This window comes from Narcine bancroftii, chromosome 1 (genome assembly GCF_036971445.1).
Source record: "Narcine bancroftii isolate sNarBan1 chromosome 1, sNarBan1.hap1, whole genome shotgun sequence".
In the NCBI taxonomy this organism is placed as follows: domain Eukaryota; kingdom Metazoa; phylum Chordata; class Chondrichthyes; order Torpediniformes; family Narcinidae; genus Narcine; species Narcine bancroftii.
In genome coordinates, this window is record NC_091469.1 from 78039364 (window position 1) to 78056825 (window position 17462).

General features: G+C 41.2%; 1 long non-coding RNA gene across 1 annotated transcript; it reads left to right on the forward strand.

The window, feature by feature from the left end:
• Positions 1 to 557: 557 nt before the first annotated feature.
• Positions 558 to 6765, forward strand: LOC138738751 (uncharacterized). Its single transcript, XR_011341722.1, has 2 exons — positions 558 to 843; positions 6548 to 6765. It is a non-coding gene; the product is annotated as an uncharacterized lncRNA (long non-coding RNA).
• Positions 6766 to 17462: the final 10697 nt, after the last annotated feature.

A 17462-nucleotide genomic window follows, 5' to 3' on the forward strand; every position in this document is an offset into this window, starting at 1 on the left:
AATTAGAGTTGGTGTTATAAAATTGTTGATTAATAATTAAAAATATTATTCTAAATATAACACCACCTGGGCTAATCATTATTGCAGCTATCATGTGCATAACAGCAACTACCAACATCTTTGCAAGGGAATATTTCTTTTTCAATTAGCCATTTTATATTTGTTTAAGTGCGTAAGATATTTCTTTGTCTTTCTTCTAGCCTGTTTGTTAAAGTACTTTGTTAATATATAATCGTTTTTTTCTACATATAATTACTACTCCTCTATATTCTTTTTTATGTCCTTACTCTGTTTAATAGCTTTTACTTGTTTATTATTATTGAAAACAATAAAAATATTTTAAAATAGGAGGCCTGATTTGGTAGTTTGAAGCGAACACAAATTTGTTGTTGACAGTGTGGAGGGTGGTTTTAGGCTACAGGGTGTTGTATACTGAGGAAGCCTAGGACTATTTTATGCCAGAGCATGAACACTAACACTAAGAACCACACTACACTTGAGAGTGGTGCATGCGTGGTGAGACATGTATCAATGCGCAATCCAGCAGCTGAATGTGAGTAAAGAAATGTGCTGTTAAAATTACAAGCCTTTCTAATGTTTATTAAGACCTCCGATGGTACAAACCAACACAACGTGATGGCAGTGGTAGGATACATCAAAACCCACACCATATAGAAAAAAAATTTGAAATAAACAAAGAGGAGGAAACAAAAAAAAAGCACCATTATCTGATTACCAGTGCTGGAGAAGATGGCCACAGCAACATTGCACCCAGTAAAGTTCAAGCAGAAGGGCAACCTGGCATTCAAAAGTTTCCTCAAGGGAGCGACACCAGAGGAAAAGGTTAGTTACATCCTTCTTTGGATGGGAGAGTGAGGACTAGACCGGTTTAATAGCTGGGAGCTGGCTGAAGAAGAAAATAACCCAGAAAGGATACTTTAAAATTTTTCCTCTCAACCAACCGTAGAAAAAAGCAATACGAGTTCCAGGGATTAAAACAAGAGTCAGTAGATAATTTCCTCAAGGCTAAAGAATATTGCTGTGAAATGTAAGTTTAAAGAAATAGAGGAGAGAATAGTCGACCAACTAATCTGAGGAAGTTCTCATCCCGAAGTGCAGAAAGCTCTCATAGGAAAAAGACACCTTGAAACTAGCAGATGCCATAGATTCAGCTAGGGCCTTTGAGGCCACTAGGAGGCAAGTGCAATCCCTCTCCATGCAGACCAAAATGCAGCACAGTGATAGAAGGGTCGATGTCATAAAGTGCACACAGAGAAAGCTGCAGACATCTGAGAACTGTAGGAGGTGCGGCAGACTACACCCCTTCAATGACCGCAAGAAATGCCCCGTGCATGGTTCGAAGTGCAGGACCTGTGGGAAGGTCAATCACTGGGAAAATTATGTAGGTCTGGCACAAAAAAAGAGAAAATAAGAATACAGAAGTACACCACATCAAGGGAAGCAATAGCAGCGACTCCGACACACTGTCACTCGATGTTGAAACATATTCCTCCACGAGGCATCCAAGAAAGGGAAGAAAAAGTGAGTTGCACACCACGATCCAAGTGAAAAGAAACATCGGAAACAAACCGACAATATTCAACTTGAAAATAAAGTTGGACGCTGGATCATAAAGCAACGTCCTACCGCTCAGATTATACCATCAGATGTTCTCCGAGAACATGGTGAACAGGTACTCCGAGGAAGACACACTAGAAGCAGTAAATGTCATGCTCACAGCCTATGGTGGCCCTGTGATTAAACAACTAGGAAAAGTACAAATAAAAGGCAGACAAAGGAAAGAGCATCAAATGCACATTCTTCATGGTTGGTGCTGACGGATCAGTAATCCTAGGCTTGTATAGTTGTCGGGAATTACAGCTAATCTCTGTAAACAATGAGATCAGGGAGAAGGAAATGTCCAAAAGGATCAATAGCGACATGTCACTTGAGCAACGCCCTCTGATCATAAACAAGGCCGAGCTTATGGACATGTACCCTGAATGCATTGATGATACAGTCGGGTGTTTTAGAAATTTCGAATACCACATAACCATAGACACAGAATGCAAACCAATAATCCATGCTCCACGGAAGATGCCAATAGAGCTGAAATAAAGGCTAGAGCAGGAGTTCAAAGAAATAGAAGAAAAACGAGTGATAGTGAAAGTGGTCGAGCCAACCGACTGGGAGAATTCCATTGTAATAAAGGAAAAACCGAATGACTGCCTGAGGATATGTATGGATCCCAAAGACTTAAACCAAGCAATCAAAAGAGGTCACTATCCAACACCAATGCTGAAAGACATCACTTCTGAACTAGTGGGATCCAAAATCTTTAGCAAACTAGATGCAAAGAGTGGATATTGGAACGTGAAGCTGGATGAAGAATCGACACTGCTCTCAATGTTAAATACTCCATTCAGCCAGTACAAGTTTTGGTCTAAAGATGAGCCAAGGTGTCTTCCAGCAAACGATAGATGAGACCTACTGGGGATGCAAGGGCACTGTCGGCATCGCAGACAACATCCAGGTCTTTGGTAGAGACGGGAAAACCCACGATCTCCACCTACATGAGGCCATGGAGAGAGCAAGAGGGGCCGGCATCAAACTCAATGCAGAAAAATGCATCATTAAGAAGGAGTGCCAGTTCTTCAGAATGGTGGACACACCTGATGGGGTCAGGCTAAGCCCAGAGGAGGTAGCAGCCATTGCTGAAATAGACCACCCAAAGGACAAAGGAACTAAGAAGCTTCCTTGGCCTGGTCCAGTACAAGAGTTCCTTCACCCCACACATTTCAGACCACACAGCCTACCTCAGAGTTGCTGAAAGAGGATGTGGAGTTTCAGTGGTCACCATCGCATCAAAACATTTTTGACAAGCTTAAGGAAGTGGTTTGCGGAGAAATAGAACTGAGCTACTACAATTGAAAAAAAGTAGTCACTGTACTGACAATAACCACAACAGCAGTGCGAGTATAAGACAGCTTTAATAAACTAATATGTACACTAAGAGGTCTTTTCTCTCTTCAAGACAAACCTGGAAGGCTCGACTGCAGCTCTGGACTGCTTTATATGCAAGGATGACCCCTGGTGACCTAGTGGTGTAATTACATATCACCACAGTCACATTCAGAATAGACGCTTCCATCAGAGGCCTTGGGGCAGCATTGGTGTAGGAAGGAAAACTGATAGCCTTTGCCTCAAAGGCCCTGACAACAGCAGAGACCCGATATGCCAATATCGAAAGGGAGCTGTTGGGAGTCGTATATGGATGCAAAAAATACCACAAATTCCTCTATGGGAGAGAGTTTGTGGTACAGAGTGATCATCACCCGCTGGAACACATCCAGAAAAAGAACCTCAACAAGGTATCAGCCAGATTACAGAGGCTAATGCTCCAGCTCCAATGTTATGATTTCATCTTGAAGTACAGGCCAGGGAAGGAAATGGTGCTCGCCGATGCCTTGTCACATCTTTCCCCAAATGAAAAATACGAAATAAAAGACAAGAAGATCAAGGTACATCACCTCGTCAGTGTGACCAGTAACAAACTAAAACTGATTAATGAAGAAATTGCAAAAGATGAAGAGCTGCAGCTGCTCTCCCAACAGGTGATACATGGTTGGCCAGAAAGGATAAAACAGGTACAGCCTACAATACGTCAGTATTGGTCTGTCAGGGACAACATATCCCTGGAGAATGGTGTACTGCTGGTAGGGTCTCGGCTGATAATACCAGAGACAATGAAAAAAATTCTCCAGAAAATACACCAAGGCCACATTGGAATGGAAAAATGCAAACTTGGAGCAAAGTCAGCAGTTTACTGGATAGGCATGTACAAGGACATCGAAAACATGGTGGCTAATGTCCGGCATGCCAGAAATACAGAAATACACAACAAAAAGAGATGATACCTGCAGAAATACCCACCAGGTCATGGCACACAGTGGGAGCAGACCTATTCACAGAAAACCAAGAATGGTATCTGATTCTGTCCTGCTACTACTCTAAATTCCCTTTCATCAGGAAAGTGAGCACCAACCATCACTGCTGCAGTATGAGTGCTCTTCACAGAACAGGGGATACCCAAACAAGTGATATGTGACAAATGGACCTAATTCACATCGCGTGAATTCAGAGAAATAGCTGCAAAATATGGGTTCATCATCACTACATTATCACCATATTACCCCTAGGACAATGGATTCATTGAGAGGCATGTACAGACAATTAAACACACACTTACTTAGTGTCGAGAGACAAAGGAAGACCCTTAGCTTGCTCTTCTGTCACTGCGAGCTACACCCTTGAGGGACATCATGAAGTCCCTGGCAGAGCTTCTGAATGGCAGAAAGTACAAGACCACACTGCCAAGCAAAATCTGTCCACTAGACAACCAAAGGAAACAAGAAGAAAGTTGACTAACATACAAGAGGGAAGTTGTCAACATTATAACAGACATGCAAACATGACCAGAACCCCTAAGAGGACAGCATATGCATGTTCAAGAGCCAGTGATAAAAACCTGGAGTCCAGCAATGATGGTTAGAAAAGCTGAGATGCCAAGGTCATACAGCATTGAGAGAATCTGGCATGCAGCCGATATGAAACTGGACCCACATTTGCCCAACACCAGATCTGACATAAAAAGCACCAGCTGAGACTGAGAAGTAGTAGATTGAGGATAATCCTAATAAATGTGTGGTGCATTTCAGGAGTACTAATAAAGATAGGATGAGGACCATTACTGGTAAAGTTCTTGGGTGCATTGAGTATTGAGAAGAACCTTGTTGTGCAAATGACTTTGGAGGAGGCAGTGCAAGTAGGATATTGGTCTTCATTGGTCAGAAAATTAAGAAAAAAGAGCAGAAAGTTCATGCTTCAAATTTATAAAACTTTGGTTAGATCTCAGCTGGAGTCCTGTGTTCAGTTCTAGTCACCACGTGATGGGCAGATGAGATAGCTTTAGAGCAAAGGTTCTCAATCTTTTTTTCCCTCTTGCATACCACTTTAAGTCTTCTTTCTTCTTTGGCTTGGCTTCGCGGACGAAGATTTATGGAGGGGGTAAAAAGTCCACGTCAGCTGCAGGCTCGTTTGTGGCTGACCAGTCCGATGCGGGACAGGCAGACACGATTGCAGCGGTTGCAAGGGAAAATTGGTTGGTTGGGGTTGGGTGTTGGGTTTTCCTCCTTTGCCTTTTGTCAGTGAGGTGGGCTCTGCGGTCTTCTTCAAAGGAGGCTGCTGCCCGCCAAACTGTGAGGCGCCAAGATGCACGGTTTGAGGCGTTATCAGCCCACTGGCGGTGGTCAATGTGGCAGGCACCAAGAGATTTCTTTAGGCAGTCCTTGTACCTTTTCTTTGGTGCACCTCTGTCACGGTGGCCAGTGGAGAGCTCGCCATATAATACGATCTTGGGAAGGCGATGGTCCTCCATTCTGGAGACGTGACCCATCCAGCGCAGCTGGATCTTCAGCAGCGTGGACTCGATGCTGTCTTTAAGTAATCCCTTACTAACTACAGAGCACCTTTCCCCCATATTAGCAGTAGATGGCAGCAAGGGTTTAAATGGCTGATTTAAATTGATCATAGATTTGAGGTAATGGGTAAGAGATTTAGTGAGGATTGGAGAGAGACCTTTCTTCATCCAGAGAGTGGTGAGTACCTGGAATATATGGAATAATTGAGCCATACAGCACAATAGCATTCTCAATTTATTTATGCCGATCAAATAACCCATCTGAGCTAGTCCCATTTGTCCATGTCTCTCGAAACTTCCCTGACACTGTAACTGACCAAGTGTCTTTTAAATGTAGTATTTGCATCTGCCTCTACAGCTTCCACTATTTGTTTGGAAAAGGTGCTCCTCAGATCCTTTTAAATGTTTCCCTCCCCCCTCACTTTAACCTATGGCCTCTAGATTTATGTTCCCTATCCTTGGGAAAAGACTAAGTATTAACCCTATCTCTGCCCCTCATGATTTTAAATACCTCTACAAATTTACTCCTTCGCCTCCTACGCTCCAGAGGAAAAAGTTTCTTCTTATAACTCAAGCCACCCCAGTCCTAGTAATGTCCTCGAAAAACTTTTTTGCACCTTCACCAGCTTAATGATAGCCTTTCTTTAGCAGACTATTCAAAATTTCAAATATGGTCTCACCAATGAGGCAGCTGTTACATTATGTCCCAACTCCTGTACTCAATGCCCTGACTGATGACAGCATGTATGCCAAACACCTTCTTCCCCACCCTGTCTTTTTGGAGTGATCTTGGTTTTGGAATTGAAATGGCATAAGTAGAATCATCCTTCAGATCAGTTTCATTCTGGCAGGATGCCTGTTTGCTTGCAAAATGAAATTAGCATTGAGTCTTAACACCATTTATCCATGAGATTTTGCCTGTATGGATCCATTAAGATTACAGCTCGGCCAAAATAGACTAGAAAATTTGTCAATTTGAACTCAGCTAATTCTATAAAGTAACGTTTTATTGGATTTATGACAAGGTAATCTTAATGTTCCTAATGTTAGTGTCTCTTGCTTATTCAGGTACCTACTCAACTTAACACTCCAATTCACATGAATGATTCCTTCCCTGATGGCAAGATGATCAATCCTTCTTCACTCAGCCGCAGGCTCGAGGGTCCTTCACATTTTTTCTTCTCTTGAGTTGTTGCTAGCTTTTCTTGGGATTCTTTAGCTGTTTTTATACAGTGCATTCACATTGTGATCAGACAGAGAATAAAGTGTTGCTTGCTTTCCTTTCACATTGTCACTGGTGTTTATTTGATATTCATTGTCTTTGACTAATCACGATAACAGTCTTCCAGATCTAACACACTTAATTAAGCCTTTGATTTGATCACATTATCTGTCTTGCAGACTTAACCTTTCTGGCCCTTTAGATTCGCAGAGGATCACAACTTATAAACAAAATATAAAGCCAAGCAAGGCGCCATCAAGATGTGATACCAATGGATGTAGTAATCAATTAATTTAACACCAGTGAAGATTGGAAATAACAGAAACAATTTCACAACATCATATCAAAGTTGAAAGTTCATATTTCTTGTCAAAGAATACACATGACATCACATACAATCCTGAGATTCTTTTTCTGCGGCCCAGGCACAATTTCTATACTGTTAACTGTATTCAAAGAAAGAAAGAAGTGTAAACAAACTGGCCATGCAAATACACATGTAGATATAAATACTGTATACAGTAATAAATAATGAACAAAACACAAGTCCTTAAATCAGTCTATTGTTCAGGAGTCTGATAGTTTAAGGGCAGCAACTATTCCTGAAACTGTTGATACTAGTCCTGTGGCACCTGTATCTCCTTCCTGATGGCAGCAGCGAGAACAGAGCATATCTTCAATGTTGTGGATTTTTGATAAATTGACGCTGCTCTCCGATAGCAACATTCCTTGTTGATTTTCTCAATGATGGGGAGAGTTTTGCCTTTGATGTACTGGGCTGAATCCACTACCGCTTGAAGGATTTTTCACTCAGAGGTATTGGTGCCCCACATACCAGGCTGGAAGCAGCAAGTTGGCACACTTTCCATCATACATCTGTAGATGTTTGCAAAGGTTTTCGATGACGTATCAAACCTCCACAGATTCTTGAGGAAGTAGAGGTTATGCTTTCTTCACAATGGCATTAGTATAAGACCATAAAACCATGTTCTTATGATTGGAACTAAAACAAGCCATTCAGTCCATTGAGCCTCTCCCTCCATTTAATCGTGAGCTGATCAATTTTCCCACTCAGCCCCACTGCCTGGTCTTCTCCCCATAACCTCTCATTCTCCTGAATTCCATTGAGTACAGGCCAAGAGCTGTCAAACGCTCTTCATATGATAATCCTTTCATTCCCAGAATCATCTTTGAAACCTCTTCTGGACCTGCTCCAACGTCAGCACTTCCTTTCTTAAACAAGGAGCAAATACCTGCTCAAATACTCCAAATAAGGTCTTATAAAGCCTCAACCTCACATCCTTGCTGTTATATTCTATTCCTCTTGAAATGAATGCCAGCATTGCATTTGCTGCCTTCTCCATCTTAACAAAATGCAAGTTTACCTGCATGAGGACTCCCAGGTCCCTTTGCATTTCAGTATTTTCAATTTTCTCCCCGTTTAAAAATTTTTTCTACTAAAGTTCATGAGCCTACACATTCCGACATTATATTTCATTTGCCACTTCTCTGCCCATTCTCCTAATCTAAGTCCTTCTGCAGCTTCCCTGCTTCCTCAACACTATCTGGACCTCTACCTACCTTCATATAATCTGCAAACTCAGCTACAAAGCCATTCATTCCATAAACCAAACCATTAATATACAACATAAAAAGAAGCAGCCCCAACATCGGCCCCTGTGGAATGCCACTGGCAGCCAGCCAGCCAGAATATGATCCCGTATTCCAACTCTCTGCTTCCTGCCAATCTGCCAATGTGTATCACTTTGGCAATTTTATAACTTCATCGTTATTGAATGAAGATCTACCGGGACCAATGCCTGAAGAGGGCACACAAAATCAGTCAACCGGTGCGGACTCGAAAGGCCAACATGGCCTGTTTCCGCTCCGTAAATGGTTATATGGTTATATGATGGCTTTGGTCAATCTTGTCATGTGCCTCCAAATACTCTGTAACTCCATCCTTAACAATCGACTCCAAAATCTTCTCAACCACTGAAGTCAGGGTATTGGTCTATAATTTCTTCTCTGCTGCCTCCCTTCCTTTTTTAATAGTGGGGTGACATTTGTGATTTTCCAGCCCTCCAAGACCATGCCAGAATCTACTGATCCCTGAAAGATTATTGCCAAAGTTTCCACAATCCTTTCAGAACCTAAGGGTGCAATCCATCTGGTCTGGGAGATTATTCGCTCTTCGACCATTCAGCTTTCTGAGCAATTTCTGCCAATATCTTCACAGCAAAGGCTGATGCAAAATACTCATTTAATTCCTCTGCCATTTCCTTGTTTCCCATTATTATTTCTCTAGCATCATTTTCTAGTGGGCCTATATCATGTCTCATCATTATTTTATTCTTCATACTGTATACTTGAAGAAGTTTCTGTACACTCTTTGATATTTGCTAGCCTACTTCCATACTTCATCTTCCCCCTTATGTTTTTTTAGTTACCTTCTGCAATTTTTTTTTAAATTTCCCAATTCACTAATTTTTGCTTCCTTGTATGCCCTCTCTTTTGCTTTTACATCAGCTTTGACTTCCCTTGTCAACCACAGTTGTGACATTTTTCCAGTTGAATGTTCCTTTTTTTAAGGATGTATTTATCCTGCACCTTCCTTATTTCTTGTTGAAACTCCATCCATTGCTGCTCTTCTCTCTTCCCTACTATTGCCCCCTTCCAAACTACTTTGGCCAGTTCCTCTCTCATACCTCTCTTTACTCCATTAAACTACCTGCACATTCAACTTTAGTTCCTCCTTGTTAAATCTCAAATTGAATTGAATCATATTGGATTCAGAGTCCCTAATGCTTCCTTTACTCTAATCCCTCTAAGCACCCCTGGTGCATTACACATCACCGAATCCAGTAGAACCTCCTCTAAACCCTCTCCAACGTCAGCACATCTTTTATTAAATGAGGAGCCACACACTGCTCTCAATATTCCAAGAGCCTTATAAAGCCTCAAATAAAAAGATCTTTATAGCTTTTGATACCCAATCTGTACCATTCCTTAAAGCCTGCATTTAATACAGATGGCTGAAAAAGATGGTTATCTATAATGAGACTAGCAAAAGATAAACTATTGCAACCAAAAGAAATTCCTAAATCAAGCCCAAATACTCAACCTATTTCTCATTGTTTGATTATGTGTCAATTTAGGAAAGGAAAAGGATAAAACAGAACCTAAAATTGCCAACATAAATTATTTTCTGGAAAACTTCTACCCAAGAAGGGTGATTCACTAATTTATCAAAATGTAATAATAAAAGTAAATTACGTATGCTATTCCTCCTTGACATGCCTCCTTACTCAATTCCTCTTGTTTGTCTCAGTCTCTTGCTGTTTATTCACCCTTTCTCCAAAACTCATCATATGAAACGAGACTGCTTGTTGTTCTCAGTGCCTCATTCTCTTTCCGCCCCCCCTCAGTATTTTCTCTCCTGCTCTATTTCCTCCTTTCATCTGCTCAATACCTCCATCAACCTGCATTTCTCTCTTTTTAATTCTGTTATATCTAATAAACATCCAATTACTATAGCTTTTTCAGGTTTTTGGAAAATTTTGGGGGTTTCATTTTGCATTGCTGTTTACATCCCCAAGGATCCTGGACCCTCCATTATTAGGTCTGCCTAACCATAAATTTAATTTAACAAAATTTTTTTTTTTAGATATTTACAAAATTAGGGACTATCTCCATTCTCAACTATCAAAACTTTCCCAAGCTCCTGTTATAAATTTGATAGAAACAATTTACAATTTTCATCAATCTCAGAAAAGGTTAATATCTGTTTTATATGACACTTTGTTGAAATCAAGGCAAATCTCATTGGACAAAATTAAAAGACATGAGAGCAGGATCTCCATATTTCAATTTCTGAAGATTCTTGGAATTCTATTTTTAAGTTAATTACTACATCATTTCTATGTGCCTGTCACTCACTACTACAATTTAAAGTTGTGCATTGAGCCTATATATCTAAAGTTGAATTAACTTGTATTTATCCTAATATTAGCTCTCTTTGTGACAGATGCAAGAATAGGGTCAGTTTAAGATTGTTAAGGATTATTTTAAAATTCCTAGAAAAAATTAAAGATCTATATAAGCTAAATTTCTTTCCTTTGATTGATCATGTGAAACAATCCCTCTCTATATGATCTCCATTATTATTAGTAGGTCGTATTAAAGAAATCAGCATAATGATTTTACCTAAATGTTTGTATTTATTTCAAGCCATTCCAGTTTTTATTCCAAAATCATATTTTGATATTATTGATTCCAATATATCTTCCTATATTTGGCAGAATAAAAATGCATGTTTAAATTAAGCTCAATTACAGAAGTTGAAAAAGGATGGGGGCTTGGCTCTATTTAACCTCAGATTTTACTATTGGGCAATTAATATTAGATACATCATATTCTGGATTTTTTATTCTGATAAACTTGAATATCTGTCATGGGTAAATCTGGAATTGAAATTGGTTTCAAAATTCTACTGTGAGCTGCTCTTCTTTTTGCACTTAGTAAATTGATGACCAATCCTATATCCAAGCAAACATTACAGATATGGTTTCAGTTCCAGAGGTTCTTTGATTTAAAACATTTTACTCTATCTGGTTTTATTCTATCTAATTTTTTTTTCATCTATCTGTGAACAACCAAGCTTTTTCTTTTTGGAAGACTAAGGGTATTCTTCGCTCTTGGGATTTGCTTATGGAAGATTATATTGCGTCCTTTGAGCAACTTTCAAATAAGTATGGTTTGCCTAATTAACATTTGTTTAGATATTTTCAAATTAAACATTCTTTAAATGTAATATTACCTAATTTTCCCCTGCTACATCAGTCAGATATGTTTGATGCTTTTTTTTTGACTGAACCTCTCCCAGAAGGGTTGAATAGCATTTATATATATGACTGATAAATTTAAAAGGCCATTGGAGCCGGAGCTTCAACAATCTTTTTCTGCAGAGACGTGGGAAAAGATTCTTAAACTAGTTGATACTTCATCAATATGTGCTCGACATTCCTATATTCAATTTAAAGTAAAACATAGGATGCAGGAACGTGAGTAAGAAAAGATATAAAATTGAGGAATTGTGGTGGCGCACATAGATCGCTGGCGAACCGGCTTGGCATGTAACGGTATGCTAGTGGAGCAGCCACTAAAGATGGTGCCATTGGGGGTTCAACAGCACCTCGTGGCTTGGCTTAGGCCTCAGCGTGCGCCTCTAGGCAGCATGGTGACATCATGGCCAGTGTGGGGCGGAGCTCACGCCAGACCTTAAAGGGCCTGTTTCAGTCGCTGTAGCTACCACCTCAATATAAACTTTGCCATGGGAAAGTCGCAGTGGGGGAAGAGAGAGGAAATAAGTAGCAATAATGAACAATTTTTAAACAGTGTGGGAAAGTTGGTAGTGCTATAGTGCACAATTTATAAAGACTGTGGGCAGAGAAACCCCTCCATGCATGCAGACCCTCACCCTGCTGCATGGCATTCTGGGAGGGCAGGTCTGCCATCACCTTTTCCCATGGTATTTATAAATTGTATGCGATAGTGGTAACAATTTTGCCACACTGTATAAATTGTGCATTATCGCGCTATGAACTTTCCCATGCTGTATAAATTGTGTGCTATAGCACTACCAACATTGCCATCCTGTTTAAAAATTGTCTGCTATTGCAATTTATTCCTAGCACTTTCCAACAGAGCCTTATAAAGGTTGGCACAACAACAGGGGCTGAAGAGCTCATACTGTGCTGAAGATAAAGCTTAATTATGCTAGTTATGTCTCAGGACAAGCTTGTTCATATTTTTCCTAATTTTAATCCAATCTGTGACAGGTGTAATTCACAAGTGGCCTCATTGACCCATGTTTTGGTCCTGTCCTGTTTTGCAAAGTTATTGGAAAGATATCTTTGGTACTCTTTCAGTGTAGTTCTCTGTCTGGCTTGTGCTCATTAGACGATAGCTTTCTCTACCCTAGGAGAGCAATCCTTTTTAGATGGAAGGTCCCCACTCCTCCTAGTCCAATGGTTTGATCAAAGTATGGCTTGTTTGAATTTAGAAAAAAATTAGAAGTGCCACATCTATTAAATCTGAAGAAACTTGGCACCCATTTATACAATATTTTCATACAAGTTCTAACAATTTTCTTTTCGAGTTGCTGTTCCTTTCTGATACCAGCAAATTTCTCTTGAAGGTGAGGTTCAGGCTTCTTGTGTTCCATGAATGCTGTTTCAAGGATTTCCAGTCCTTTTTTCTGTGTTTCTGTTACTGTTGTTTTTCATACATATTTTAATAGATTAGTACAGGGGGTTTTAGTAAATGTGAACTTCTTTTAAAAATCTTTGACTGTGTATGGGAGATGAAGGCACTATTATTTTTCATTGGTTGTTGTATATTACAATCTTGTCAATCATGTATCCTTATCCCCTCTGTGAATTGTTTACTGTATGTTTCATATTATATTAAAATGTAATAAAAATATTGGGGAAGATAAAACACATTCAATGTTGGCTGTAATTACCTGCCAAAGACTTTACAACCTTCTTTATTGGACCAGAGGTCTGGTGTTAAACTTGAGAGTAAGGATTTGACATTATCCCAAAATGACTTTATAGAGAACCAGAACAGAGATCCTGATCTTACTGAAGTGAGATAAGGCTCTTTGCTCATGAAATTAAGAAAGTGCCAGTTGCATATTATATCAAGGAAGAGGTGTTGATGAGGAAGTGGAGAGCAACTGATATCCTTGCCAATGAAGAATGGCCAGTTGATCACCAGGTTGTAGATCCTAAAGCTTAGAGGGATGAAATTTTAACCTTGGCCCACAGCACACCCTTGGGTGGTCATCTTGGTGCAAGAAAAACTATATATAAAATTATGAAACAATTCTATTGGCCTACTTTAAGAAAAGATGTTGTGACATTTTGCCAGACCTGTCACATTTTTCAGGTTGTGGGTAAATCTAATTTGTGTCCCCCAGAGGCTCGTTTGTAATCTATTCCAGTTGTCGATGAACACTTTGCTAAATGTATTGTTGTATTGTGTTTGTCCATTGCCCAAGACAAAAACTGGGAATCAGTATTTGTTAACTGTCATGTGTACAGCCTCGAGGTTTCCAGAAGCAACACCAAAGTTAAAACTGTGTCAAGAGCTCTTGTAAAATTGTTCACTCTAGTCAGTTTGCCTAAAGAGATCCAATCAGACCAGGGAAGAAATTTTATGTCGGGGCTGTTATAGCAGATAGTTTATAAATTGGGAGCTAAAATCACCTCCTCTGCATATCATCCAGAATCTCAAGGGGCCTTAGAGAGGTTCCATTCAACCCTAAAAAGCCTACTGAGGACCTATTATTGTGAGAATGAGAAGGACTGGGATGAGGGTCTTCATTTGGTTTTGTTTGCAGTAAGAGAGTACGTACAAGAATCATTAGGCTTTAGCCCTTTTGAGCTGGTATTTGGTCAAGTTAGAGGACTTTTAATGTTGTTGAAGCAACAATGGGTTAATGAGGATGTGCAGTTGAATTTGTTTCATTACCTGTATACTTCAAAGTTTAAAGATTATTTGCAGAATGTATGTAAATTAGCTGAAGAGAATTTGAAAATGGCTCAAGGTAAAATGAAGGTCTGGTGAGAACTTATAAACCAGGGGATAAAGTTTTAATCTTTTTCCCAACAAATTCCAATCTTCTTAGGACAAAATGTTCAGGCCCATTGGAGATAGAGTCAAAACATCTGATCGGAGACATAAAACGCAGAGTTGCATGTCAACATCTTATTTTGAGAACTTGGCTTTTAACCAGAGGCATTGGTTGTTGGTAAAACTGAGGAGTCTAGGGATCATGAGACGATACAAGCTGACCCTTGGGGGTTGGGGGGTCACTTCAAACAAAACATTGTCCCAGTTCGTCTGTCTAATTTGAGTATGTTGCGGAATTTGGATGATAAGTTGGCTCATCTTCAAGCCCAGGAAAAGGAACAAATGAAACAGCTACTTTTAAAATTTACGAACCAGTTTCCAGGTGTGCTTAAGAGAACTCCAATAATTTGTCTTGATGTGGATGGTGGAGATGCCAAAGCTATCAAACAATAACCACATTGAATAAATTCTGAAAACTAAACTGGTAGATCAAGAGATTGAATACATGTTACAGAATGATATTATTAGACCTCAAATTGAAGTTCATCTTGTGTCCTGATGCCTACATCAGATGGGACGGTTAGATTTTGCACTGAATATAGAAAAGTTTATATGTGTACATTCTGTAGCTTATTTTCATTATCGCCAACAGGAAAAAAAGAATCTCAGGGTTGCATGTGATGTCATGTATGTATTCTGACAATATATATGGGTGTGGAGACTGGTGGAGTGGTCGGTGAGGTCAAAGGGAATTCGGTCCTTGTTTTGTCTGGGGACTGCTGGTGCGGGAAACAGGGATGAGGACTATGGCTGAGTTAATGAAACAGCTACCTGCTTCTTCCTTACTCATGACCGAGGCGCTCAGGCCCAAAACGTTTGTGATCTTGTTCTTCCCATGGCTGCTGCGTGACCTACTGAGTTTTCCCAGCTCCCCAGCAGCGTCAGATTTCCGCGCAGCTGAAGACACTGTCGCCGCGCTCTGACCTTGGTCCTCCGTGTTATAGATAGAGAATTTAGGTTAAAAAGGGCTTAAGTTAAAATGTGATGATTAATCATAAAAGGGGAAGCCAGAATAGACAGGGAGCTTACCATAAAAGTTTAGCTGGACAATGTTATAACAAACAGAGATCTTTCATGGTCACAGAGAGACATGTAGGAGCCAAAGATTGATAAAAGAGTGAAAAACAGAATTTAGTGTGTGCAGAGTTTGTAGTGTATGTGACTAACATGATAATTACAAATGCAAGTGTACTTAGAATGATTTTGCAAAAACTAACCGATTAAAACTGTTAAAGAGGAGGGGAAGGACAAGCAAAAAAGGTATAAAAATCAATGCACTGTATGTATCGGGGCTTGACTTGGCGAGAAGCCAGTTGAGTCCAACTCTGCAGATTTGTAAATAAAGCTTGACGTGTCACCGACTTTAAAGAGACTCACGTGTGAGAATTTGTACTTCTGACAACTGGGGACTCGTCCGGGATCTACACTCCAGCCGTGGGAGGAGCGAGAAAGGGGGACATCGGAGGTGGTGCACCCCGCTGAGTTCAGCGGCTCCTAGTCCCTTGCTCGTCGCCTCGGGCGGCTTGAGCGAGTGGTATCCGGACAAGGTGACACGACAAGACGAAAAGGAGAGGGGTGACGGTTCAATCCCTAGGAAGACACCGGTAAGTGACGACTTACGATTGTGGTGTGGGGATTGACGGACGAGAACACCCAGGTAACGGTCATGACGGAATAAGAAAATATAAAACGATAAATCAGGTGTAGAGCCTTTGTCGTGGCGTGAGGACCCTGACGTGGGACCTTAGGATAGACCCCAGGGAAACCTCGGCGGGAACTGGCAGAGGGATAGTACCTCCGACGAGGCGTCCGAGACGAAAGGGAGTAGGGTCCCGAACGGGGGGGTCCTCAGCAACGATAAACGGATCTAGGTGGGAAAATGGGAGGATCAAAATCTAAGGGCTCGTCTGAAAGATCAGGACTTTTCCCGGGGGTTCCCCTTGACAGCCCTTTGGGGAGAATGTTTGAAAATTGGGATAGTAAACGATATCGAGACAAAGACAAGAAAAAGATGGTTCAATATTGTCTTCTTTGGTCGAAACAGCCTATCAAAGGTTCCTCGGTCTGGTGGCCGAAATTTGGATCTGATGAGGATTGGGTTAGACATCTTTGGCTTGGCTTCGCGGACGAAGATTTATGGAGGGGGTAAAAAGTCCACGTCAGCTGCAGGCTCATTTGTGGCTGACAAGTCCGATGCGGGACAGGCAGACACGGTTGCAGCGGTTGCAGGGGAAAATTGGTTGGTTGGGGTTGGGTGTTGGGTTTTTCCTCCTTTGCCTTTTGTCAGTGAGGTGGGCTCTGCGGTCTTCTTCAAAGGAGGTTGCTGCCCGCTAAACTGTGAGGCGCCAAGATGCACGGTTTGAGGCGTTATCAGCCCACTGGCGGTGGTCAATGTGGCAGGCACCAAGAGATTTCCTTAGGCAGTCCTTGTACCTTTTCTTTGGTGCACCTCTGTCACGGTGGCCAGTGGAGAGCTCTCCATATAACACGATCTTGGGAAGGCGATGGTCCTCCATTCTGGAGATGTGACCCATCCAGCGCAGCTGGATCTTCAGCAGCGTGGACTCGATGCTGTCGACCTCTGCCATCTCGAGTACTTCGACGTTAGGGATGAAAGCGCTCCAATGGATGTTGAGGATGGAGCGGAGACAACGCTGGTGGAAGCGTTCTAGGAGCATTAAACATATATGTAAACTCGAGACAAAAGGTGAATCAAGAAGAGTTGGCGTATGCATTTTGTTGGGTTCCCTGGCCAGGATCCTTAACAAAATGTTTTAAATTGAGGTTAGTGGGAGAAAAGAAGTGGGAACCTTTGGACAACCTCCCCCCTCCTTATGTTCCCCCGGTGCCCACTGCGCCCGAGGGAAGCTCGCTGCTGGAGGGGAAAGGTGATGAATCTGATTGTCCCGGAAGGGGCCGGGAACGAAGGGATGAATTAAGGGAGTCGGACCCTAAACTTCCACCGGTAAACCGACCCTGGACCAGATCCCAGACTGGTCCAGGACCATCGAAGGCTCCAGTAAGCCTAAATCCCCTGAGGGAAGTTCCTATGGGAGGACC